The 27,158-nt window shown below is 40.0% G+C and overlaps 1 long non-coding RNA gene across 1 annotated transcript in view; it reads right to left on the reverse strand.

Annotated features, from left to right (window-relative positions):
• Nucleotides 1-27,158, reverse strand: part of LOC134561977 (uncharacterized) — a 156,760-nt gene that overhangs the window by 39,700 nt on the left and 89,902 nt on the right. The window lies entirely within an intron of this gene.

A 27,158-nucleotide genomic window follows, 5' to 3' on the forward strand; every position in this document is an offset into this window, starting at 1 on the left:
TGCAGAGCTGATCTCATGTCAGTCTGAATATGAGCACAAATTTTAACCAAAATAAAAACTTCATCACTTCTGCTGCTATTTCTCATTCACACGTGATTCTCTGTGATCCTTTCACTCCACATTTCAGGATAAAGTTTGCAATTAATACAAAAGCAAATCCATCCTCTGATGCCAAGCAAAGAGCAAATTTATGCATAAAAATGGACTAGGAAAAATGACTGGGACAATAAAAATCTGTAACAGAATTTTACTTTGCTTATGCTTGAGTGTTTTACTGGATGAAGCAAGATTGCTCAACAGCTTGTTGAATTAATTTTTAAGTAGTACTATAGGGAACACTGAAATAAATGCCTCAATGCTTTTCTAACCAGATTATGAGATGGAACACGTGCTTAAGTGGTTTGCTGTATCAAAAATAAGAATTATATTTTTGTTTTGTTTTCCACAGTGCACTTTCTCCCTGTAAAATTAGGTATTAACAGTTGGCTGCTTTCTAAATACATCAAGGACTTGAAGAGTTTGTGGAAGTACATCCAGAAATTAAAACTTTGTCACCAACTGCTCCTTCTACTTTGGAATCAGCATCTACATATTTATATAACACAAAACATGATCTTTTTGTGCTTTTCTTGGACAGCTTCATTGTCAGCTTTGGGTTATAATAACCTCATCACATTGGGAGCGAAATAATCTGAAATATGACAACAGAGCTTTTTGCCATCTTTTGCTATCACATTTGGCTTCTCTACCAGCTTGCTAATTTATATATTCAACGATATTTTTATTACACAAAAATGCTCAGTTTATTATTTATTACACAGTTGGTTTGGATCTGGTTCTACAAATGTCAGACTGATAGAAAAAAATCACTTCAGTGAGACCTTTTTGTGTTCTTGGGTTGCAAAACTAAATTAGGAGAAAGAATTTAAGGTTACTATTTGCATTTAAATAAGATTTGATGCATGGAGATTAGAAGTAGACAATTTTGCCCCTCACATCCAATTGTCAAGTCCTGTGGAAAAAAATGGATTTGGGGTAGACAGCATCAAAATTTAAGCAAATAACACTTACAAATAGTAAATACTTATAAGAGTTAGCTGTTAAGTTGGCTTTCTTTATTTTACTGACCACTTTCCTGGGAAATCTGCTATTTTGAAATTACTCTCAAAACTAGCCCGTTTGAGAGTCATAATCAAGTTTGAGCTGCTGTGTCTCTCTGGCTGATGGCTCTTGGCACTGCCAAGTGGGGAACTTAACTGAGCACACAAAGACAAATTTTTATCTGTCTGTGCCCTTTCCCCTCTTCCTTTTCAGTATAATAAAGTTGGTCTGATCCTGATGGTGTTTTCCTTTGAAAATTTTTGATGATCTTCAAGAAATGGAGGAGTTGGCTTTCTTCAGGTCTGACCTCAATCGCCCGATTGTTTTATTGGCTAAAAAACATGAATTGTTTAATAATAAAACATTGTGGTTTTTCTTTAATGTGTTTGAATAAATGTTTCTCAGCACAGCACGCCATGGTCTTCTAAGTCTCTTATCTACACTCTGCCTTATCCATAAAATCCTTAGTATGAATTTGTTGTTCATGACAGTTTTCTTCATTATTTTCCCTTTCTTGCCTACTTTCACGGAGCAAGAGTGGATCTGTCAGATGGCCTCTGTCAAGGGGAAGACAGAGATGATGTTCCCTTTGCTTTGCATTTCACAGCATCCCATATTTATTGTCTATTGAGGAAACACCAGTCGCTTCCCGTCATTAAACAACACAAACAGATCTAGTCCCCAGAAAGAGACTGCAGTTGCTGAAATCCACTATCTTTGACTACTTTGGATCAAAGACAATCACTTTCTATTGTATATGTTGGCTCCAAAATAAAGACTCCCAAAAGCTGTAAAAATAACAAGCAAAAAGCCCCAAACAAACGAACAGAACCCCCCTGAGCAAACAAATGTAGTAACACTCAACTTCTTAGGAGAAGCAGTTTGTGAATCCAGTGCTCTGGTGTTACAGGGAGTTTGAATTGCTGTGTTAATATTCATGCTCCTTGGCAGCTCTGCTACCCAGGAATATGACAACTGTCAGAGCCTGGGAAGTCACTCACTCACTGCTGTCACAAATCTGCCTCAAAACAAAGCCACCATATGTTTATGCAAAGAGACAAGTCACTCTCTCTTGGCTCCAGTGCATGAAGATGAAATATAGAACATTCATCAAACAAGGGTAACATAAGGCCTGGCTCTCTCCCTTCTTCCTCTATTAAATTAACTTCTTTTTAGAAGATTAATATTTTCATCCATTTTGCAGCATGTCATAAGATATGGAGCAGTATGAACTTCTAGGGAAACAAAGATCACGGGTCGTGGCACGCAACAATTATTCAAAAGACAACAAGGAGCAGCAGATAGCACATGATCTGGAGTGCTCTGAAGCATCTGGAATTCAGTCCTGCAAATGCAATGCCTGAGCTCCCTTTTGCATGGAATTTAGATGCCTGATTGACATTTTATTTAAACAGTCATTTGAGCTACTTCCACTCAGCAACTCCAAACTCACTAAAAGGAGGCACAAAAATAATGCAACTGAATAAAAAAAACCCCACTCATCTGATTTTTATTATTTATGAAAAATTATTTTCTATTACTTTCTTTGCTTTAGTGCTAATCATAAACATGTATATACATGTTCAGAACAAGCCTGCATTGCTTGATTCCAGCTACTTGTTTCCATCAAACCCCAGGAACTAACACAATAATAATACGTTGTCCAAAATGATTTATGATCTCACTCTGCTTATGCAAATGCCTAAATTTCAAATGTGAATCAAACTACTGTGGTAATGTGTCAAACAACTTGCAAAGTATTTAAACAGCTGACTACACCTGTTTCCACTTTATGAACGCTTTCAAGTTCGAGCTGCTTTGATTCAAAGCAATATGTTGAGCTTAGAGCACTACTATTCAATATGGAAATCAAGGTTGCCTTCTCCTGGGTATAACAGCGTGCTGAGGTCTAACAGCACACAGAGCTATTACAGTGCTGGGCTCCACTGTCTCAGCCTCTCTGGGTGGTTCTGGGCAGAGCCAGGGAGCGCTGTGCAGTCTCTGTGCACGAGCACCCTCCTGCATTTCTGCAAACTAGCCCCAGGCTGGGATGGACCTGTTGGCCTGGTTTGCCAGGCAGCTGGCAGTGGGCTTGGAATTTTACAGCGTTAAAATGGCAGTGAGGGCTAAGTCTCACTTCCCACTTTAGCCTGATTGCATTACTTTGATAATTAGTTTGATAATTGAACCTAATGCCCAACATAGGTAGCCATAAGTTGTTATTACAGTAGATGGGAGAGGGAAGGGGTGAAAGCAGATGTTGAGCTGCACAAATCACTGCCATGGCCTTGACTTCTGCTGCATCCCCCCCTGCCTAAATTGTCAGGGGCTTCTCTCTTTTCAGAGCAGGGACAGAACCCACAGGGACAGTGCCATCCAGGTGAGAGCCTCAGCTGACCCTGCAAACCACCCACATGAAGGCTGAAGCTTGAAAAACCACCATGCAAATCTCCACAACTGTATCCTCTCAGAAGAGGAAATGAGGTAAATCTCATGCTGCACATAACCTTGGGCTCAGGTTTAATGTCAGACATAAACAGGAGGGATTTATCCTCACCCTGTGTCATGCTGTCACTGCACTCAGCTCTGGGAGGTCCTGGGTGCCTCCCCATCCTGCAGGCAAGGAGGGTCTCCAAAGCCAGCTTCAGTCATGCTTAATACCAAAGATGTGAGATTAAATGCCTTTTAATTAGACAAGTCGTGGCAGCTGCTTTGTCACCCATCACCCTGACTAACAATGCTTCCATGTACAATGCTGTTGAAGGGCCCCCCTTTCTGGCAGGCAAAGATGAGAATAAGGTTTTTTGACAATATATCAATTTCAGCTTTCATGCTCAAATGCAGTCCAAAAGATTCAGAGAAAGGCAAGAAAATATTTTCCAGGTTATCAAATAATCTAGTGTTTAAATATCATTTATGATTTTGAAATACCTGTCCGGCCAGTGCTGGGGTTAATTGGGTCACCTATGGAAGCTTACATTAGTTATTTTCCATAAAGGCTGGGCTAAATGAATATATTTCTCTTGAAGAACAATCGGAACTGCAACTGGGTTCTATATTTTACAAAAGCCTTTTGAATTAGAGAAACACCTTCCTCAAGACACATTAAGCACAGCAAGAACTTTGAAGAGTGTGGAAAAATACCACAAGACAACCTGATGTAAGAGAAAAATATACAATACACAAAGTGGATAAAACTGCCGTTTTGATTCCTACTTAATAATTTCAAGTTTTTTCCTGGATTATTTTTCTTGATAACACCCAGGCTATTGTTTGGACAATCAGGACAATAGCCTGCCTTTGGTGGAAAAGCTCATTGTATTATATTACATGAGGTAATGAAAAAAAGAACATTAAAAAACCCAAACAAACAAACACCAGAAAAAAAAAATAAAGCCAAACCAAAATGAAACTCTGCTGGGCCACTCTAGTTCCCATCAAAGTCTGAAATTATTAATTTCATCTTTTTCCCTGTTGGGTTTGGTCCACAAAGTTCTGGCATATTCCATCATTAAGCTTCAGCATCTCCCCCCGTGTGGGACGCTGCAGACATTACCCATTTTCCTTCCAGCTGCCTCTGGGGTTCCAGCTCATTGTCTGCACAGCCCCTGGAGAGCTGGAGCCTGCTGTACTTACCCTGAGCACAGCACGGGCCAGAGCAGCAGAACTCCAGAGCAGACAGGGCAGGAAGGGGAGCCCAGCACAACCAACCTCCCCAGCCCGGCCAGCAAAGCCCAGCCCAGACTTTATAGAAGAGAGGGGAGTGACAAACGCAAACATCTGACTCAACCAGCCTTGGCGGGCCAAGTGGACGCACTCCTTCCAAGCTGATCTCTTGGAGCTGCCTCCCGGGGCCCAGGGGTTCCAAGAGAAACACTCGATCCGAAGGAAAGGATTTCCACACAAACAGTCTGGGCAAACACACACTCGTTTCTTCTCCATGATTGGGAATTCTGTCTCGTGGCCTGACTCTGAATGGCCTCACTCCCCTCCCACCCGCTCCTGGGTGAAGCGCTCCCTCGTTACAGAGGGTCTTCATCTTCCACGGATTTTTAAGAGCCTCAGGGACTGAAAATGATCCCTGAGTAATCCCACCCCTCTGGAATACCAAGCACACCGTTTCTTCCAGCAGTTTCTGCTCACAGTCCATAAACTCACAATTGAATTAGGAGTTGCTCTCCTTCCCCTGTTCTCTCAAGGGACACTCAAACATGGTCTAAACACTCCAAAAAATATACATTTCACCACTGCTTATTCATCACCAGGGTGATTTTTTTTAGTGTTGTAAGGGGACTCCTTTCAGAGTGTGTCCTTTGCTTCCAGCCCTGCTTCAGAAAACTGAGTTGAGCTCTGGTGAGGACACAGCACTGAGAAAGAAGGATTCTACCAATCCTGTATGTGAATAAAAACTACATCTCTCTTGCTCCCATAATAAACAGACAGCAAAGCTGGTCCTTATTTAAGTGATGTAACAGAAAATTATGCTCTAAAGCCTCCCTGTTTCCATCTCTGATTTGACAACTGCTATAACCATTATGATGGACATAAAATTTAGTGAAATAAATAGTAAGAATCCTTATTTTATCACAATTTAGTCACAGAGCTCAAAGAGTAGAAAAAGGAAAAAGAAATGTCATGGATATGATACAGCCTTGAATTGATAATCAAATCCAGAGCCAGTCCCCAAGACCTCTAACAAGGGATATATTATATATATTATATATATTATTATACATTAATATACTTTCTAAGGAGGAAATGTTAATGCTTTCCTAAAGCTGGAATTTAGATGGCTTTAGCCTTTATCACGAGACCATTTAAATTGCAAACCAGGTGTACTTTTTCATGGCATTACAAATATCTGCCCATCATCCTTCTTTTCTTAGTCATAGTGAGACTTGAGCAGCTGTGATTAGTGGAAGGAATAGTGTTCTTCAATATATGGAATTAATTGCTTCTACTTACATTGTTCTCCACAAGTTTATGGCTAATTTGCTGCTGAATCCTGCACCACCTGCTCCCTCTTGTACCTAATTTTCCCTCTTGCACTTATTTTTCCCTTTTGCATGGCTGGGAGGGCAGAATACAAAAACCAGTCAGAGCCTGGGATTTTGCTCGAGAGTTTTTAAGCAGGTTCCAACAGATCTAGGTTGGCATAGAAATATGCAGAGGTCTCCTCAAAGCTAACAGAAATATCTGTTATGAAGTGAATTTACTTCAGCACCTGGCTTTACCCTAAAACAAACCTTAAAAATCCTTTCTTATAAATCACTTACTACAGGAAGCTGGAAGAAGTGCAGAATGGTAAATGCATTTCTTGTTAAACAAGAAATCCCCACAAATAGCTTTGAAAAGTCCCTCCATCTTACCCAAGCCTCTGTGTGCGGGGGTTCATAATTTGGGTATAAATCACACATTCACCCACAACAAATACACCCACTTGATAGTTCATTTCAGGTTCAAAAGACTGATTGTCAGTTGTTTAAAAATTCTCTCCTCTGTACTTCTGTGGAACAAAAAGGGTTTACAGACACTTGTCAAAACTGATTAGAACTGAAAGGGAACATTTTAATTCTTTGAGTTAGATGGGAACATCCCTTTCGAGGTAGGAGTCAGCATCGAATTCAGGGAATGATACCCACCCACCTGCCTCATTTCCTCTATTGCATCCTCATTTTACTGTGGAGAACTGACTGAACACAGAAGTTATTCACCAATTGCTCACTATTCAGTGAATTAACTGAATTAAGTTATTAAACAGCCCACATAACCAGCAATTTAATAGGACATTGAAAGCCATTCAAGTTAAGCTTCAAAATCAAAACATGCCCTGGTATTTTCAAATAATAATATTCTATTTATTTACCGTTTCCTAGAGACTTCCCTATTTGCATTACATAGCTTTTACTAAGCATGTGGAATATAAACCTCAGTGACAACTCATTTATTCTTAATATATGCAGTACAAAAATACTATATTTGACTCAAGTAACTGTGAAACTGTCCCACCTGGCAGCATACAGCATCCCTCTTATTTAGTATTTCCAGACAAATAAACTATTTAAAGGACAAAGAAAAATTAATATTGAAAATAAAAAATATAAAGTGTGAAATAAAATTAATTTAAACTGGTATGCAAGCCTGAATACAAGCAGGTCTCTGCATTTACTCTTCAACTTGATTTTTTTGTCTGGTTAGCTTGTTTTTTGATTATTTGGGGTTTTTTGGGGGGGAGGGGGATGGTTATGATTACTTATTACTTATTAGAAACATCTAATTAGAAACAAAAGCTTCCTGGACTACAGGAATCCACACCTGATCAAATGTCACTGAAACCCTTGGCGATGCTCAAACCCATTTCCACTCGTTTCTTTCAAAGGCACCACCATGGTCCTTGCAATTCAATATTTTTAGATGTTACTGGGAAGCGTTCCAACATCCCAGTGTCTGCCACAATACCTGCAGTGCCTTGGGAAAAGGAAAGCCATCCTCCAAGCAGCGCTGGGCAGGTGTGCTGCTCTTGCAGAACCATTTTTCTGGTGTGGCACGAACTCCCCTGGGAGGGTGGGCTGATAGCAGGAACAACAGCAGGGCTGGTCATGGCAGCATTACTCTCTCTTCCAGACCCCAAATTTCAATTGTTGAGGAGGATTGCTAAACCCAGAGGAAAGTGGAGGTGAAATGGGCTTCCTGGAGAGAGCCCACCAGAGGTCTGGGAAGGTAATTAAGGGACTGCAGCCTCTGACGTGCAAGGAGGGTTTGGGACAGCGGGGGCCATTAGCTCTGAAAAGACTCAGGGGCGTCTTATCAATGTCTGACAGGAGGGTGCAAATAAAACAGAGCTGGGCCCTTCTCAGAGGTGCCCAGTGAAACTCCAAGCACAGTCCTACAGTTCTGTGGGTTTTGCTCAGGGACTTTCTGCCTCCACATACTCCTTGTAATTTCTGCTTGTCTTTGGCAGATTATTTTGCCGCCAGGCACAGAGCTGTGCCACTTTGAATGATGCTCCTGTTGTACCAGACAAATTTTGGATTGCCCATAAAGTCACATGAGCTTGGCTTTACAACACTGAAATTCCAATAAACCACACTGAGTCTTCCTTAATGGGGTTATGCTCAAATACCCAAGCACATCTGTTGCTTCTTTCTGTTGTTCTTTTCCAATTCTCTGCTTATTGAAGTGGAAGATAAATAGAGCCCTGGATAGCCTTTTAAGACATCACAAATTATGTACAGCCAGTTTTTATGCGTGGTAAAACAAACCAGGATTTTCGTAGTATTGTCAAAATTAGGAAGATTATTTTCAGAGATGTTACAACTATCTCATTCTGGCAGAGAACAAAACTGCTTCCTCAGCATTTATTGGAGAAAAAGATCTGTTTTCAATGGAGCCACAGCATCACATGTCTAATTCATATAGCCTGAACAATATCACAGAAGATAGACTTCTTTTTAAAAAAATAATAATAATAAAAAAGGCTTTGTTTTAAGAACTGGCCATGAGCCAAACCATATCATGTTCAAAGTTTGTGGAAAATATCACGAATACACAAAATCCAGACACAGTATATCTTTCACTGATTTAAGCTTTAAATTTTGTCTTGTACATTTAGGAAATGTAGGAAGAAGCTCAGATAACAAGGAAGAACAGAAGTTTTCTGAGACCTAACCAACAGGTTGAGCCTTTCTTAATTAGGACCATCCCTTTGCACATCATTTAGGTATTCCATAAGGGACACAATTAAGTCAGATGTGCTGCATGATTTTTCCATTACTTCACCCTTCCTCGCAGCTCAGCAAATCTTTTTTTTTTTTTTTTTTACCCAGAGCTGCGTATGTAACACTAAAGCTCTTCCACACATAGAGCTGTGAGCCTTAGGAGCTGTGTACCAAAGGCTGATGTTTAAAATATCCCATCCCATTAGAAGATAACACATCCTTTCCTCCAGAATTGCTCTTGGCTGGGGTGCAGATGCAGCTGTGAACAGAAAACCTGCTCCTGCTGGTGGATCCCAGGCAACAGCTAACTGTGGACAAGCAGCCTGTGTTCACACACTCCAGTGCACTGGAAATAAGGCAAATTTTCATTTATAGAAAACTTACATAAGACCAAAACAACCTTGAGCCCCACCACAGGATTTGCAAGGAAATTTAGCACAAGTGGTGTGTGCCATGCATCCAATTTTGGTTAAAAACTTCAGCACTGCCCCAAAGAGGCTTCAGAAACTTGCCACCTCGAGGGGGACCCCAGCTAAAAGCAGTGTGTCCTTATGACAGAGATGTCCACAGCCTTGACCCTCTCCTCTGTACTTGCTCAACTCCTCTGCTGTACTATGATTTTTTGCTGTTAAGGCCCCTGAACCTTGTTCTTGACAAACCCTGGGAAGGAATCTCCTCCCTGGTACAAGGCAGGCCACTAGAAAAAGCAGGTGGCAGTTGTGAGCAGAGGATGAAAGAAATCCAGAAGAGAAAGCTGCTTGGGAAGTAACAAGTACAAGTGCTAATTTATATTTTAATGATTAAAGAGAGATTAAAGCCAACAGCATCATGATTTTAACTCTGCAGCTGGTGGGTTTCTTTGTTTTCTGGTCAATGAAGCTGAATTATGAGACTGAGGGAACTTCAAAAGTGTTAAAAGATGTCATAATAATAAAGGGAGGTCTATAATTACGGAGAGATTATTGCATATAATACGTAAGTGGATTGCACTTAAGCAGCCTCATCAAACCGATTTGCAGGGAAACTCATTGATGCCACAGATGAGGACTTCAGGTGGGAGGATAAGCTGGAGGAATGGATGAACACTTAAGGAACAAAGTCCTCGTTTTCATGCTAATGTCCCTGTGCAGCTCAGAGGAAGGGGAGAGAGACAGTCTTTGTAGAACATTGTGACAGGAATGCACAGAGCAGGGGAGGAGGAACCTACATTGGTGTGGTGATGAACTGCTTCAAAGGAGCACAAAGTTGTTCATGAGACAGCAGCAGCTGTAAGCCTTCTGCAGTCCCAGCACATTTTATTATTACTGCAAAATAAAAGAAAAAAGTGGGTATCTGTCTGGTATAACTAGAGTGACAGAGATTCATCAGGGAGTGGGATATTCTGATGTTTCTGTCTTTTCATCCTTCTCTGGTTAGACAGGAAGAACAAGTTATATTCTCACAGGGCCACTCAAAAAGACTTGTCCTCCCTTGTGCAGGGAGGCTGTGCACATGGTTTCTTGAGCTCCCATAAAATTAAAAAGTGTTATTTAAGTTTATGTGTTATGGAATAAAATGAAAGAAGCCTTCTCCCAAGCATTCCTCCAGTTCTGTTTTGGATATTCTTCATGAAGCTGAATCACTGTACACAACCTTCAATTATAACCGAGATGAGTTGATTATTTAATCATGATTAAAACATCATTTCAGGCTCCATGCCACACATGGGGCTGTGCAAGGTTTTGTACGTTCAGAAGGTTCTTCCTTCTGAGGGCACAGGCCTCAGCCCCACTCAGAAATAAAGCTACAGTGTCCATCACCACCACTTCAGTTTTCCCTGACTCAAGCAGTATTTGACCTGGAGTTATGTGCACTGCTGTAAAAATATCTAAGCCAAATAATGTAAATTCTGCTGTTAATGTCTGTCAAAAGATTGGGTAAATACATATTCTGTTCTGTGGGGGAATGTGACTCCTCTTTTGTACATAAAGCAGCACATGTTACTTCCCATCAAGAAACATTAGTTTACCTTTTTGTTCTCTACACAAGTTTTAATTTACCTCCCTGTCTAGATTTCAGATTTTTCTTCATTTCCTTACACAAAATAATGCTGATTGTTCTCTTGAGAAAGGTTATATAAGTTCAGCTTCAACAAGGGACCAAATTCTCAGCTGCCATCAGCTGATGTTACACCAAGGTCAGGAGAACAGCACAGATTTACAGCACCATAATAATTCAGAAATAGGACTCAATCCCATCCATCAGTGTTTCCTATCTTGCATCATCATTTGACACTCACTTCTGAAGACAAAATACAAAGATGAATTGAGCCCTCTGGGTTTTTTAGCTACTAAAAGTTGCACTACTTAACAATGTAATTAATCTTTTCTAGGGGTTGTTTTTTCAGTCTAAAAGAGGAGTTGTCATAACATCAATATCTGCTGCTTTTTTTCCCCTTCTTGTTCTGTCCTTTGTGCATATTTGCTAGTTTACACTTAATGTTAATTCCTCTCATTAACTTCCTTCGTGTTTTTGTTAGTTTTCTGCCTAAAGTGAAGCTTTAAACAGCTAGGTGTATGATACAGTCTGTTTAGTGGGAGAAAAGAAGTTTTTCGTCATTTTTTAGTGAGAAATCGAAAATCACAGAGCAAAGGAACCATATGGTGTCTAGCACAAGGGATCTGACTCTTGACAAGTTGTTCTTAAAGACCACAAAGAATCTGAACACCAGGAAGTCCCAGTATCATCACATTAATTCAAATATCTGCATACCTTGTTTTCCATCAAAGGCCCCAAGAAATTGCTGGTTTCAAACATTTGACATAAGGGAGGAGCAGAAGGCAATACATAAAACTATTGCAGTCCCAAACAATTTTTTCAGCCATTGCATCCAGTGAGAACTGATCAGGCAGGCAGAATAAGAAATGAACACTAAAGACATCAGTTTAATATTGTTTATGTCACCTTTTGTTTTCTAGACCAACTTGGAAGCCTTATTTCCCCCTATCCTTTCTAGCTGTTGTTCCTCAGAGACTGATTCTAGGTTTCATTCAAAGGCAGAAAATAATCTAAGCCCAAATTCATCATGTAACAACTCTGAGGAACACATTCTTTTGTGTATTACCAGATTTATCCTGTTTATGCTGAGGCTCACAAATAAACCTCTCTCAGCAAAATTTACACAAGTTTTCAATTCTCCCTATGCTAACACCTCTGTTAAACTCACAGTAATGCTGACCACACATACAGAATTAAACCCATGCTTAAGTACTTGCAGCAGCTGGGCCTTAGAGCCAAATTTTCACCAAAAGATTATTTCAGCATCTCTGTTCCTTCCTCATTTTTGGCAGCCTACAAGTAGAGGCAGATTTGTATGTATTTACCAAAAATTACTGCAGCTACTCTAACATTCCTTGTAGGAAATGTGTATGATTCTTATTTCAGGATGCTAAAACATCCCAGCTACCAGTGCTTCTATACATTTGTCTAAAGCTGAGCTTGAGTGAAGCACAGAAAGATCTGCAGTGTCTCACTTGACACACGCTCTGGCATGTCCCCTATCCAAACTCTCTGTAAGACCAGCTTAACCAGTCAGTCTCCAGCCTTGGAGAATAACTCATTACAAAGGGCCACGGAAGAAAAGGCAGCTCAGTGGTGTTTTCAAAGATACATAAATAAAGCTGCCTTGTCATAGCAAGTTCTGTGTCACTGGGACAATGGTTTAAAGCCTGACATTGATCTAGGAACTCGGTACCTCAGGGCACAGAGGAGGGAAAAGCCATTTAATCACTGGCACTGGCTCTCCACAAGCTGGTACCAAGCTCATGCCAGCAGCTGTGACCCACTGGGGGACCCCAAGTCAAAGAGAAAGAGCTCTGCAGTCTGAGGGAGCACCGTGGGGGGACAATGAATCCGGTTTGAGGGCAAGCCAGAAAGAAAAACCCAACCAGATCTGCATTCAGTGAAAAAATAGTCATTCTTGAGCTATTCTCTTCCATCCCTTTGGTTACAAACATTTCTGGGAAAAGGAAAAAGGAAAAAGGAATTGAGTTCCTGTTTTGAATAACAGCCTTCCAAGGGAAGTTTTTGCAGACCATCTATTTTGGGGCCTGAATTTGTGTTATAGTAAATGAATTACTAGATTCAACAAATAGAATTCAATTATTTGAATGCACAATATCTTCACTTTTTTTCCTTCAGTCACCATGAAAGCTTGGATGGGGAAGTTAATTTTTCCATTTAAACCTTCTGATCGTGCCATGAACCTGGGGCAGAAGTCCCAGCTAGCTGCCCTGTCAGAGGATGCATAAAACCAAACAAATCACCCAATCACCATCACCTAAATTTCTCATTACCCATTTTGAAATTCATAGCAGCTCAGCTTGTTTTTCAAACATCTCTTCCATTTGGCTCTTCCCCTTCAAGGAGGGCACAAGAGGAGGCCAGATCTTTTTGAAAAGCCATTTCAGCAGACTATTTTCACTACACACCATGCTGGATCACTTAGGTAGCTAGTCAGATCTCAGTCTGTCCTAAGCCCCACATGACACTGATTTGCTCCCCGACATTCCCTGGATCTCTGAGGTTTCCAGGATGCTGCAGATCTGGGAGAGAGCGACAGCCCAAGGATTAACCTGCTTGTTGATATTCGTGTTCCAGCACATCCCCTGACAAACAGAACACTCCAGGGGTCAAAAAAAGAGAGAATACAGATTATTTTGATCAGCACTACATGTGTCTGGAAGACTAATCCAAAATTAATTAGATCTGGGCTGCATAATATTCATTTGGATTTGTAAACATGGTGACAGGGGTATGGGGATTATGCAGATAGAGAACAGATAAGGAAGCTAATTTGTTGATGATGCTTTAATAATGTCACAAATGTACTCCTTTGTCTTAATAATTGTGAAAAATAAAGAATATTTTGCTGGAAATTAGTGTGTGTAGACAGTATTTCATTAAAAATGAAGATGTTTTATTAGCAGAAATGAAATAGAAATAGAAATGGTTTCAGCAATTATTATTTAAATAACATTTGAACGAATGTTTCCATTTGGTATCAGAGTCATCAGTTCAGAGCGGTACAAGGAATGTTTCTTAAAAACCTGGGAACGCCTTTGTTAGCTGGGAACAGTAACTGAGTAATTTTGAAATAGTTATTACTCCCTACCTTTTTTTCAGCCATAAGGAAAACTTTCATGTGCTGCAGGCTGACACTGCCCTATTGATTTCAACACTGGTACAAGAGTCATTTAATTTTTAAGCAGCTTCTCCCCCACAATCAGCTGACCATCAACCTTGGTGCTCCAGTAAGAAAAACCACATTAGTGCTTAATAATGAAAAAAAACAAAACCAAACACCAAAACCTGGCAAAGCCCCAGCCAAACACTTGAACTTACAAAAATACCAGGGCAGCTGATGGTAGAGTCCAGAGAAACAGATTATATACCCTAATTTCATGTGGCCTAGGAGGGGTGATGGGGGAAAAAAAAGTTCTCTTCAGGATTCACCTGAGGGATTGAAACAGATCCTGATGGATTCCCAGTGTGTCTGACACAAAGCATCGATCAGTTTAGGGGGGTGGAATAGAAATCAGTGCAGAAGGTATGAAACTGGAAACTGTGAGTTCTCACAAATTCATTAATAAAAGTGCTTTTTGCAGACCAAGGCCATCTTTATTCAGTTGCTAAATTTCACATCCTCCCAGCCCCCTGCTCCCATCAACATGATCCAAGGGAGATGACAATCTCCACTTGTGCTGTGAGCATGTCACAAACAGACCATTCCTCATCTTCCTTCTACAAACGCATGAGTGCTGTGATGATTTGTGACCGCGTCCCAAACCGTGTTCTGAGCAGACTTACCTCACTAAAACTATCTCAGAAGTTATCCTGTTGCATATAGATTAAAAACTCAGTCATTCTACACATAGAATTTTCAAATTAAACTGCAATACAAATATTTCAAAGAGGACTGACTGCAAGAAAGTTCAGAGAACCGCACGCTTGCCAAAATGTCGGACAATGGCCCCAAAAGCTGAGAGAAGCTGAGAAAGATAATAATGTTGCTTTAATGGATAAAACCTTTGGGACAGGTTTTGTGCTGTGTCTGTACAATCCCAGTGCCCCTGCCACCTGGCTTCCTTCAGCACTACTGCAACAAACAAACGTGTCACACCAGGGGAGCAGCATCAGGAGAATGAGCAAGGGAGAAAGTTAAGATGTGGAAGGGCTCCCTCCTTGCCCCCCACCAGAGAGTGAAATTAATTCTGTAAACATTTTTGACACCTGACCACAGTGCCCCTGCAGAATTTGCTTTTGGGAAAGTGTGTCCCTTAGGGCTGTTGTGTACATCAGCAAGACATCACTTTCTTCCTCTATCTCCTCCACCTGCTTGTGGAGCTCCCTGCAGGCCTCAGGACCTTTGTGACCAAGCAGTTGACAGCTGACCCCTGAAAAACCTGCTTCAGCTCTTGGCAGGCTCCAGGCAGAAGCTCTACAAAGTATGCTTAAAGCAGAATACTCACAGAAAAAAACAGGAAAAAAAACAAACTAGAAAAAACATATTCTTTTTTAACATCAGCAAAGTCAAGAAAGTATGCTGCTGTAATATTTAATAGCACTGAGTGCAATCCAAAGGGGATTGTGCAATGTCTGAACAGAGGGCTAACTTTAAAAAGGTGTTTGCAAAGGAGAAGAAACAGAACAGGGCTGTAGTAAGACCTACTGTGTTATACACAAGCTAAAAAACAACTAAAAAAAGAAAGAGAAAGTGCAAGTCAGAATTTCTTTCAGAAAGAATATTTTTCAGTAACGTATTTCACTCCCAAGAAGCCGGCAGATGTCAACTCCTAATTTTGCCTGCAGCTCAACATCCATATACATAAAGTGCTTTCCACCAAAGATGCTTCCCTCAGTGTGGAACTGTACACAAATATTGGTACAAAGTTCTGACAATGACGTGTTAAGCACAGAAGTCTGGATTTTTGCAGTTATTTCCTACGGCTGTGCTAGAGCAAAATGAATCCAGCAGGTATCTCCAAATATCCATACAATTAGGAATAATATTTAAAAATTCAGAACCACAAAGCTCATCAGAAAAATCAAAACTTTGGGGAGCAAGATATGCTCAGAGTAATTAAAAATATTTTGCCTCCTTGGCCTAGAAAAATGCCAGATCAGTCTCAAGCAAAAGCACTAAGTGATATCATGGGGATTCAGTGTCACATTATCTTCACTTAAAAAAACAGCCCCAAATGGAGAGCTGGGGGTCTGCTCTGAAAGTGGGAACTTGCTGTGGGAAATATAAAATGTTTGCTTGCATAGACTTTTACACCAGTCTAATTGGAAAGCTCTGAACTTCCTGTGAACAGGACAAGCAGTAGGGAATAAGTTTTTCAAAAGGGGCAAGCCCTGAGATTAGGCAGCACAAACAGCTTAGAATGGGGAGGAATCAGATTTTCCTTGATATCTGCTGTTAGGGGAGATGCACTTTACTTGGCCCTTTGCCTTGCCTTTGGAACAACCAGGCTGAAAAAATCCAAAAATCCGAATCCCCCAGCCTTTGGGCTCTGCTTTGGATCGTGGAAATTCCTCACAAGAAGGAGAGGAATACTCACAAAAAGGAGAGGAATACTCACTCATGAAAAGGAGAGGAATACTCACTCATGAAAAGGAGAGGAATACTCACTCATGAAAAGGAGAGGAATACTCACTCATGAAAAGGAGAGGAATACTCACTCATGAAAAGGAGAGGAATACTCACTCATGAAAAGGAGAGGAATACTCACTCATGAAAAGGAGAGGAATACTCACTCATGAAAAGGAGAGGAATACTCACTCATGAAAAGGAGAGGAATACTCACTCATGAAAAGGAGAGGAATACTCACTCATGAAAAGGAGAGGAATACTCACACAAAAAGGAGAGGAATACTCACACAAAAAGGAGAGGAATACTCGCTCATGAAAAGGAGAGGAATACTCACTCATGAAAAGGAGAGGAATACTCACTCATGAAAAGGAGAGGAATACTCACAAACCTCTGGCTTGAGGCAGTTGCTATGGGGTGAGCAATTCTCACACCTACCTAAAACCAGACACCAACAGGCAACTAAAGCCTTACTGACACAAGACAGGCACTGCTTAGGCTTGGGCTGAAGTACTTGTTTTAAACACTAAAGTGCTACGTTAGGGTATAAAAGGGCATTTGCCTGGACCACCCAGGATGTTTCCACCTTCTCTTGTCTGCATGAGCTCCCCAGGCTGAGCTGTTCATGTGCAGGATGTGAATCCAGGTTCTCTCCCACTGGAACAGTATTTCTGGGGCTGCACTGTGTAATATATACCCAAAACCAGTCTGAACAAAGAAGATAGGGGGTTTTTTTCCTCTCTTTTTTTCCCTTTTAAACCTGAATCCAGCACAGGAGTCCCATGGAGAGCTGTGCCAGCTCTCTCTAACACAAGGGAGGAACAAGAGGCGCCAGAGCTGAACACATTAATCCTGAGAGCACAGCATTATTCTAATTTAAGGAACCCCCACGTTTTCCTGCAGACTGTCTAGACTGCAGTGGTTGTTTCTCTGTGTCTGCTCCACACAGAGCTAACTCGGCAGCTATTACATTGCAAACATTTCTGAGCTGGCTTTAACCCAGGCAGATGGGAAATAAACACCCTGTAAGCTTAATGCAGTTGCCTGACTACAATGAACAAAGCCTTCACTTTCCAGTTCCATCAAAAACTTGTATTTCCTGAGCATCACTGTCCTAATCATGCAATACTCACACCAAGGAACAGGAACACAGAGACACTTTGGAGAGACAAATCAGTTCCTCTCTGCAAAATGTGAGTTTCAGTAAGCACAATTAATAACATGCCAACACCAGCCACTCCTAGAATTTATACAAATTATTCCAAATATTATCAGTTGCCACCGTATCACAGTGTTCATCTGTTTATGTGGAACATATGAATGATCCTACTGAGAAAATTTGGAGATTTTATTTTGGAAAGTCATGCAAATTTAATGAGGGACATAAAATTGACAGCACTTGGCCACATGGCAATACACAAAGGTTAGACAGAACAAAAAAAATCCCGTGGATTAGAAAGTGATCAAGTAACAGAAACTGTCCAGCTGAAAACTTGCAAGTTTAAATAGCATACAGAATCTCCAGTCCATATGGAAGGCTTGTCAGTGGTTAGAGGTGAAGATTTAATACTGGAAAACAGTTTGCAGGCAGCTGTTTTAATATAAAATTTGCACTAAATGGTGACTAATTACCCTAAGGTGTGTTTAACTAGACCTACCAAAAGAGAACACATTTGCTTTGTCATTTTCTAGTCCAACAGAACCATAACAGCCAAAAATACTAATGAATTATTTTGGATATGTAAATTGGCCCGGAGAGTTGTTTATCCAATACCACCCTTTCTCCTCAGTCACAGATTTTGACACAACAACTTTCATTTTCCTTTACAGCACTCATTTTTCTATCTGTGTAGGGGAACTGACTGATATGAAAATAAATTCATTCATGTTTGAGAAGCACCAATAAATTAATAAACCCCCTTATAACAAACTGCAGACTGAAACTTTTCATCTCCTGAGATACACAACATGAACACTGGAGAAAGAAAAGAGATATAAACTGTTCTAACACCAAAAATATTGTATTTACAAGCCGTGACACCCTTAAAATGTTTTAGAGAGGACAATAAAGACACAATGAAAAAGAATTTTTGCAGGTTCTGTAGTGTCTTGTAAATACGCAGCAAATTGTCCCTCTTACTGAGTACACAAAGCCAGATTATCACAAGAAGTTGGAGAGGGGTAAGTGCAAAACACAACCTCAAGTCTCAGCAGGTTAATGCAATTACATTTTACTCCTGAAATACTTTTCAGCATCTTCTACCATCCATTTCTAAAACCAAACAAAAATTGACCCAGTAAACAAACAAACCCCAAGGGTAACAAATGAAACTCGGCCAACTTTATGCAAGAAAAAACTGCTCTCAGGACAGCTCTACCAGGTGTTATTTTTAAAACCTTCTTAATCACTACAGGAACTTGCTTCATTCCCTGTGATATTTGCATAATCCCAGTTGACAACTATTTCAAGATCAAAAGATAAAAATATACTTTATAAGTCTCCATTCATTCTGCCCCTTTTATAAAATTTGCCTGTACATATATATGTACATATAATTAGAGAGAAGCAAAAAATGCAAAAATGTTGGAACAGATGAAGTTACTTCATAGAGATGATTTTTCTTGTCCTAATAATATTTTTGACATATCAGAATTTGCTTATTTTATGTTATCACACCAAAAAAAGTTAAGCACTTTTTGCAGATGATGAACTTGATACATCCAGTTATTTCATGGCTACCAAAAAAAATGCCAAAAGGGAAAAAGTAAGTACAAGAAAAGTTTCAAATCATCTTCCCTCTACATTATGTTCAGATTTTCATCCATTTTCCCAAAGTTTTGCTGAATACAACAAACAAGGCTCAGTTAGGGAAAAAAACACATGAGACGTCACTTACAGTTCTTGCAGGAACACCACCATCAATCCAGATCCCAAAGAAGCTGTTACTTGCACAGCATTAATCTCAGTAACTTTTGGTGAATTTGCCCTTATTAAAATAATTCTCAGAGCATTTGTTTGCTCAGGAGCTTGGGCAGCAAGTGAGCCCTCCAGGGCACAGGTTCAGACACACAGGAGATGCAGAAAACCTGAGTTCAATTGCCCTCCTCCACCTAGGGCGGGGCAGGTGTGGGCCTCCTTTTTTAAAGTCATCTTAATCCTCCCCCAAAAAAACCCAAAAAACAAACAAACAAAAACCAACCAACCCAACCAACCAAAAAAAAAACCAACCAAAAACCAAAAAACAAAACAAAACAAAACAAAAAAAAAAAAAAAAAAAAAAAAAAAAAACCAAAAAAAAAAAAAAAAAACCACCAAAAAACAACAACAACAACAAAAACCACCCAAACAACCAAAGAAAACCCCAAATGTTCTGCTGACATTAGTTCAGCCACTGAGTTATTTGCCGAGGGATTCCTCTCAAAATAAGAAAATCCACTGCAAAACACCATAAAAGGCACAAGACTGTCACAGCTCTGAAGGGTGGGAACACCTGAGGCTCAGGAAGGTGGTCCTGTTGCTCCATTTGCAGGTGACCACCATGAGGTATCCATCCAAATGTGCACCAGAAAATACAGCATTTCCTGTAATGGTCCATGTGAAATGAGGAGATGATTCTCTCAAACTAAGTTAGACCACACTTTTCTAATTTCAACAGAGCTGAATCCTGTATCAGCAGATTAGGCTGTTTGCTGCCTGGAGCCACAGATGCTAAAATGCTTGTTGCTTTTTTCCTGGTAGTTAATAAGGTATAAATTCATGGATAGCATGTTATTATCATCCTAGACAATTAATACCTATGTGTATGTTTTTGTACATACTAACATGAAAGTTCCAGTGCTGCATCAAGCAAATTTCACTCTGGTTATTTTTTACTTCTGCTGCAGATACAAAGCAGAGACACTGAGGAAAGCTCTCTTTGATGAATTTCTACCCTGAAGGTTATAAATAAACTTGATATCTGCTCTCAATGCATGCCGGCAAATTAAATGTAGTTCTACATCAGTGGAAGAAAAGCTTTGTCTTCCAAGATCTCATCTGTAATTTCTGTTGCTCTGGCCCTACCTTGGCCCATCCCCTGGCCTCAGCTGGTGTAACTCAGTGCTGCTGCAGAGTCTTTGGCAGATGATTTCTCCCAAGTGAACACCTCATGGGCTTTTTGGAGCCTTCTCTTTCCAGAAAGAGCAGTGATTCCTTACACTGGATTTCCCCATCAGAGGCTGTGACCCCTAAACTGCACAGGGAACTTCACCACCCTTAAAAAAAACCAAAAAAAGGGCAGATTTTTGGTGCTTCTCTCATTAAGCTGGCACTCAGCAGGGACCTGCTCCCACAAGAGACTATTGCTGTTTCTGCCACTTGCATTTTCAAATCATACAGCAATTAACAACAGAGAGAACAACAGCAAAATATTGGCTTTTAAACAACCTAGGTACAGCAGCTTCAGGCTCAATTCCTTTTATAAACTCTGCTCATGAATCAAAGGAGAATTATCAGGATGGAAATTAACCTTTTCTAATTATTATTTCATTTGCTTACATATATCACAGTATCTTTATGCTATAGATAACTGTTCTAAAATAATTTTCATCACAGGATTTCATGTTTAAGAGTGGAACAGAAGATCAAAAACCAAAGAAAAGGTAGAAAACATAAGTAACTGTTTTCATTTTATACAGTCTGAGTATCGCAGAAGCCCAGCTTTCATAACTTGTTTTTGCTACATGGTACCTGAGTCACCAAAATGAAATCAAACCCATTCTCTCTCCATGTCCAACCAAAAGAGTGTTTTTTACTTAAAAACAACTGAAAGAGTCAAATATTGTCCATCAGAATACACTTCTGGGAGAATGGTGATCTTTTTAAAACCACAGCTTCCTATTAATTTCAAATAGGATATTTTTTTGTTCATGACTTTTTGGTTTTAAACTTCATCAAAATGTTTGATGTTTGCATCATCTTTAAAAATTAAAAGACGAAATGTTTGCTTTGCTTGTGTACCGTAATTGAAGTTATCAAAAAATATTTTTTCAAAATTTTTATTTGTGAAAAAATAGGAGGTTTATAAAAACCCATGCAGAAATTGTTCATTTCCTGTCAAGTGAAAATTTGCAATTTGAATCTGTCTTCAATAAACAATGGTGGGCTCTACAACCAAGATGAGAGAGCAATTAAAAAAAAAAAAGTGTTTCATCTGACCAGAATTTCATAGCCAAGGTCAGGGAAGGGCTTGGGGGTTGTTTGTCAAATCCAAGATGTTTGAGTCTTACCAGCCTAGAGGACATTGGGAAAACCTTCTTGACTTCGGTATTTACATGCAGCATTCAATGATGGATGATTCACTGCCAGGTTAAGGAACTTCCACAGTCAGTAGACACCTTTTATACAGACCTCAGCAGAGCTAGCAAGGGCATTAAGTTTACAGAGTGGAGCTCTTTTTCTGTGTAGCTGAAAAAAATCCACTCACCCCCATAAAGGCTTTGCCTTTTCAATATTGACTTTAGGGGCACAGAACTGTGAGGGATCCCCTGGGCCACTGGGGCTCCATCCTCATTGTGTGTTATTGAACCCCTTTCACAAACTAGCACAATAATAAAGACAGCAATGGTTTTTACTCTCACTATGCAGAATTTTAATTTAGCCCTCAGACTCCTATGGATAAAATGAAGACTGATGATTTAAGTGGTTTCCCCCTTTCTTGGCACTTGGACTCATACCTTCCTAATCCTCTGGTAGCAACCTTAAACATGTATTTTTCTCTCAGTTGTACATATTCACTCTGGATATTAATCAATTTGTTTCTAAAATCCTAAATTCACTAATGCTTATTTACAAATTCCATTAACTAAACTAAAACAGGCTCTCTGTTTTGCATCGTGGAGAGGGAATGAAAGAGAGGAATAAAGAAGTGAAATTATTTTAACTCTCAGCCCAAGATATTTTTCCCTTTTTTCTAATTTAAGACCACTTTAATGTATCACATATGTAAAGTTATATGAATCAATCTATGGCATTACTATTTTGAATAATATGGCTTTTTTTTTTTTTTTTAATAACAAAATGGGATGGCTTTTTTGGTTTTCTATAAAATTACAGCATTTTTTTGGCAAACAAGGTGCAAGCAATACTTCAGAAACTGATAAAATATCAACTCTTTATCGTGGATATCCTCAGGACAGGAGTGTACATACACCATATACACACAGAAAGTGGAGCAGAAATTGGGTATAAGACAGGAAACAAAGACAACTTTTCGCTTTACATCTAAGCTCACTTTTCTTTTTAATTTTCACCCTTATTATTTACATGTTTTGTATTTAAATACTTGTGCTGGTAAAGAAAACATTAGCCTGAGACTCGTGAAATAATATCTCAAGGAGTTTCTCCAGAATCCTTCAGTCACAACTTTAATGGAGGGTGGTTTTACTCCCTGTGTCTGCTATATCTGACTCTTCAGTGTTGTCTTCTTGAAAATAGCTCCATTTTGTCCTCACACTTCCTGCTGTTTTATGTGGTTAAATAGGTCTCCTTTTAGAAACGCAGCTAATGCTACAGGGAAAGTAAAATGGGCCAGTCCTATTCAGTGTTCATACAGAAAAGGTTTTTTACTTCCTGCACCTGAAGTCAGGGAGAGATAAAAAGATTTATTCCCTCAGTATTCAGATGGTAAAAGAACTTGTCTTATCTTGTTCTTGCTTAGCTCGAAGCTGGGCTTCTAAAATCACTAAAAAACAGGAAAGAAAAAATGAAACCAGGATTACAGCCCCTGGCTCATGGCAGTGCTGTGTTAGGGGCAAAAAAAGTACATTTCCATTCTCCCTTTTGTGCTGGTGAATCAAAGGCCTTCTGATTGCTGGTGTCACGTAATACTGATCAAAAAGGAATTAAGTGGCCAGTGAGAATGTGCTTCTATCAAAGAGCTGGCAAATTGCAAGATTTAGAAGCCCAGGGGTCAGTGTAAATCTCCATATCAGAGGCAGCAGAATGGAAAGGGGGGAAACAGAGGTGGGAGGAATCTATTACAGTCAGCTTAATCCCTTACATCCAGATTTCTGTGAAAACAGACATTAATGATCCCCTCTCACTTTTCAACCATGCTGTGTTCACCCAATTACTTTTGCTTATAAAGACCTCACTTTTTTTTTGTTCCTAATTCAGTATTTTGTTTTTTTCTCACAGAGATACAGAGTCCAGCCTGAGGAGGAACTGAACCCAGTGTAATAACAGCTACCTCAGCTCCTGCCATCTCTCACTAAAAGATGATTCACAAAACCCTCCTGGAGCAAGATGTTTGTCATCTCAAGAGTTCACCAGCTATTCACTCTGCTTCAGATTGCTCCAGATCAAAAGCCTTTCTGAGCGAGGTAGGAGAGGGGTGGTTGAGGGCAGGGCCATGAGTGGCCCAGATTTAGGAGGCTGCTGTTGCTAGGCTGTGTTTTTGGAGCTCTGAAGAGAGAGCCAGAAGAGCTGCAGTGCAGATCACCTGTGATAACCAGAGGCACGTACATATCTGACCTCCTTCACCCTTTTTTTTCCACATGCAAGCATGCTGAAAAAAATAATTTTATGTTCACTTGAAATTTCATCTTTTCAACCAAAGCGTTTTGTACACTGCCTGGAATTCCCTCGTATTTCAAGTGGCCATAATTAGGGGGAAGAAGCAGCTAAGTGTGGCTCTGGTCTTAAATTTTTCTCCTGTGGAACTAACTGCTAATATCAGAAGAAAAATAAGCACTCCCCCGCTGAATCTCCTCTCAGTTACAGACTGTGTTTAAGGCTCTTTAAAGGAAGCAGAGAAACAATTCCTCCTGCTGCAGAGAATAGAAGGACCCCTTTCAAGTCAAACTTTGGACACTAATTTGTGTTTTGGGTAACGAAGGCTATTTCCGTCAATGAAATTTCCTTTTCCAAAGAAAGATCAATTTTCTTATTCTCCATTAAACTGAAACCAACAGATCCCTTAAGCTGAAATTTGCATGGCAGAGTGGCTGTCAGTGGCAAAAGAATGGAGCTTTCAATCTGAGCATCTAAAATTACACACTTTCTGCTCAGATTGCCATGGGGAAGATGATGTGAGAATTTCTGCCAAAAATAAAAAGAAAAAATGAGAAAAAACTTAAAAAAAAAAATAAAAAGGAGGTGTTAGCTAAGACTGGATGGCCAATAAGCTGGAATTGGCAAACACGTAGGAATACCCCTCTTAAGAGCAGCAATAATTCTATCCTGGGGTGACTCTTGCCCCAGTTTTCTGTTTGGTCAGTGAGGGCACAAAGGACACCACAAACACTTCCAGTTCCTCTCACAGAGCCTGCCTGAGCATCTTCAGGTCTTCCTGTCCGTGTCTATTCTGCACGTGTTGCTAACAAATGCAGGCAGCCAAGCTCGATCATCCCCCCGCATATGGAGCTTTGTTAAATGCAGATGGTGCAGTTTAAGTTGTTCATAATTAGGACTCATGTCACTGTAACTTCCATGCCTTTCATAATGGGATATAAAGCCCTCCATCTGCTCTGAAGCACACTGATGTAAATAACTCACTGGAGCAGCTATTTTGTTTGTTCTGCTTATAGTAAAAATAAGGAATTAACTCGGCTGCCTTGACAGGGTCTCTTCATCCCTTTGTTCTCTGCTTTTCCCTGACCCACAGCTTTGCACTTGTCCCTTGCCTAGTCCTGGCTCCACTTGTATTTCCCTTCAGTTGCTCAGGGAGGACAGAGCTAACCCTCAGAAGGGAAAGCTCATTTATAACTGTAATTACAGCCCACTGGGAGCAGCACAGAACCACTGTAGGCTCTTGGCATCTTTCAGAATTGCAGCAAGCAATTCTGAAAAGTTTCCCTCTGTAAATTAGAGAAGCATCTGATATCCTCTTTGGAGATGACATCATTCCCTCTCTTAGGGTGACTGCTTGACCAGACTGTGCTCCTGCATTGTTCTGTTCTCACATCATCCCATTAGCTTCAGAGAAGGCAGTTATTACACTAATTTAATTGCACATAGACTCCTCTTGTAGAACCAGCCACTTGTGAAATGACTAAAAGAAACAGATATCTTTTACACTGTTCAGGAGTTTCACTTGGTTGGTCTGTGACTTCCCAAACTTCTGCCAAGCTGGCTGTGGCCACAATGGGGAAACTGAGAGATCAGGCACTTTCCTGTGCTAAGTCCTGTGATCAGGGTGCTGGGGTGGTGTGGGGGGAGAAGAGTGGTGCCCATTACCAATCAACAGAATCTGTGCCTTTACATTTCCAAGATCACCTTTCTAATCTTCAGAGTTTCAACCAGTCAGGAAAACCCTACACAGCTCAAGCCATGCCCTCATATTTACTTTATTTTAAGCAAATATGACCTTTCCAATATTAAAAGGTCCTAGGAAAAACAAATATTCTTGGTGGGGTTTTATTTGGTTGGTTTTGTTTTGTTTTTGGGGTTTTGGGAGGGGTTTTTTGTGTGTGGTTTTTTTTAGTTCCTTTTTGGTTAGTAAAAGTATCTTGTGGATCACCCCATACATTTTGCATGACCCTGAAATCAGCTTGTACCTCAGAGGAACAATCACCTTGCCAGTGTTCTTCACAAGGCACTGTTTTTAAACACTGCATTTCAAAACCACCCAGTATTTCTGCTGACACAGGGCAAAGCTTTTTTTTTTTTTTTTTTTTTTTTTTTTGGATGGTTTTCTCATCTCCCAGGATCATCAGCTGAAGGATCAATACTTCCAGCTGTCTCACCAGAGCCCCTGGCCAGACCTTACCTTGACAAAACAACTTTATCTGGGACCAGGGCTATGGAACAACATCTGGAGTTAAGGTGGGCTCTGTGGGTGTCTCAGCACCACCTATCACAAATCTGAACAATCTCTTGATTTTGGACATCTATAACTGTATAAACTCTTTTCTAACTATCACATCACCACAGAGGTGCTTAGATGTGATATTGTATCAGTAAATTCTACAGTTCTGATTTTCTGGGTGTTCTTCGGGCAATTTTCCTCACGTTCACCATAATTCCTTCCCTCCACTTTGAAATCTCTGTGTGAGAATATAGCTCTGCATCTGAAAGAGAAATGAAGAGCACAGAGCCCTGTGCAGGTGAGCAATGAGTTCAAGGGGTAAGTACATTCCTGTGGGAACACCTAAGAGAAGGTCCCAAAAACGTGGTTATTGTAATACCAACTCCACACTGCAAGAATATGCAAATTCACAGTAGATGTCCTTAAAGAAGACACAGGTTACTGAAAAATCTGCTATTGTTGCTTGACAAAAATCAGAAAACAGGCTATTACATAACATTTTCAAAACTGGGGATTTGAAAATTTCATATAGTGACAAACTTAATGCCCCTTGTTTTGTTAGACATTTCAAAAGATGACAAAAATCTTCTTCACAAGTGATGATTTGGCCTTAAAGGTAAAATTCTCTTCTTATACGAAAACGTGCTATTTTTCCTCACAATTTCCTCCTTTCCCATTGATCCAAGGCAGGAACATTATGTAAATTAATATTCAGGGACTTAAGATCTGCTTCTTACAGGGTGTTAATGCTTCTCTTTGCAGATAAACATTGCTTTGTCAGTTTAAAAAAAAAATCATGTTTCCTGAGCCAATTGAACTTTAGAAGAATGTAATTATTAATCTGTCAAAGTAACTTAAAATTTAAATTATCACCTTTTAAAATGTCCAAAATTACTTGAAGTCAATACTAGAAAGCACAT

This window comes from Prinia subflava, chromosome 25, assembly GCF_021018805.1.
Source record: "Prinia subflava isolate CZ2003 ecotype Zambia chromosome 25, Cam_Psub_1.2, whole genome shotgun sequence".
NCBI classification, from domain to species: Eukaryota; Metazoa; Chordata; class Aves; order Passeriformes; family Cisticolidae; genus Prinia; species Prinia subflava.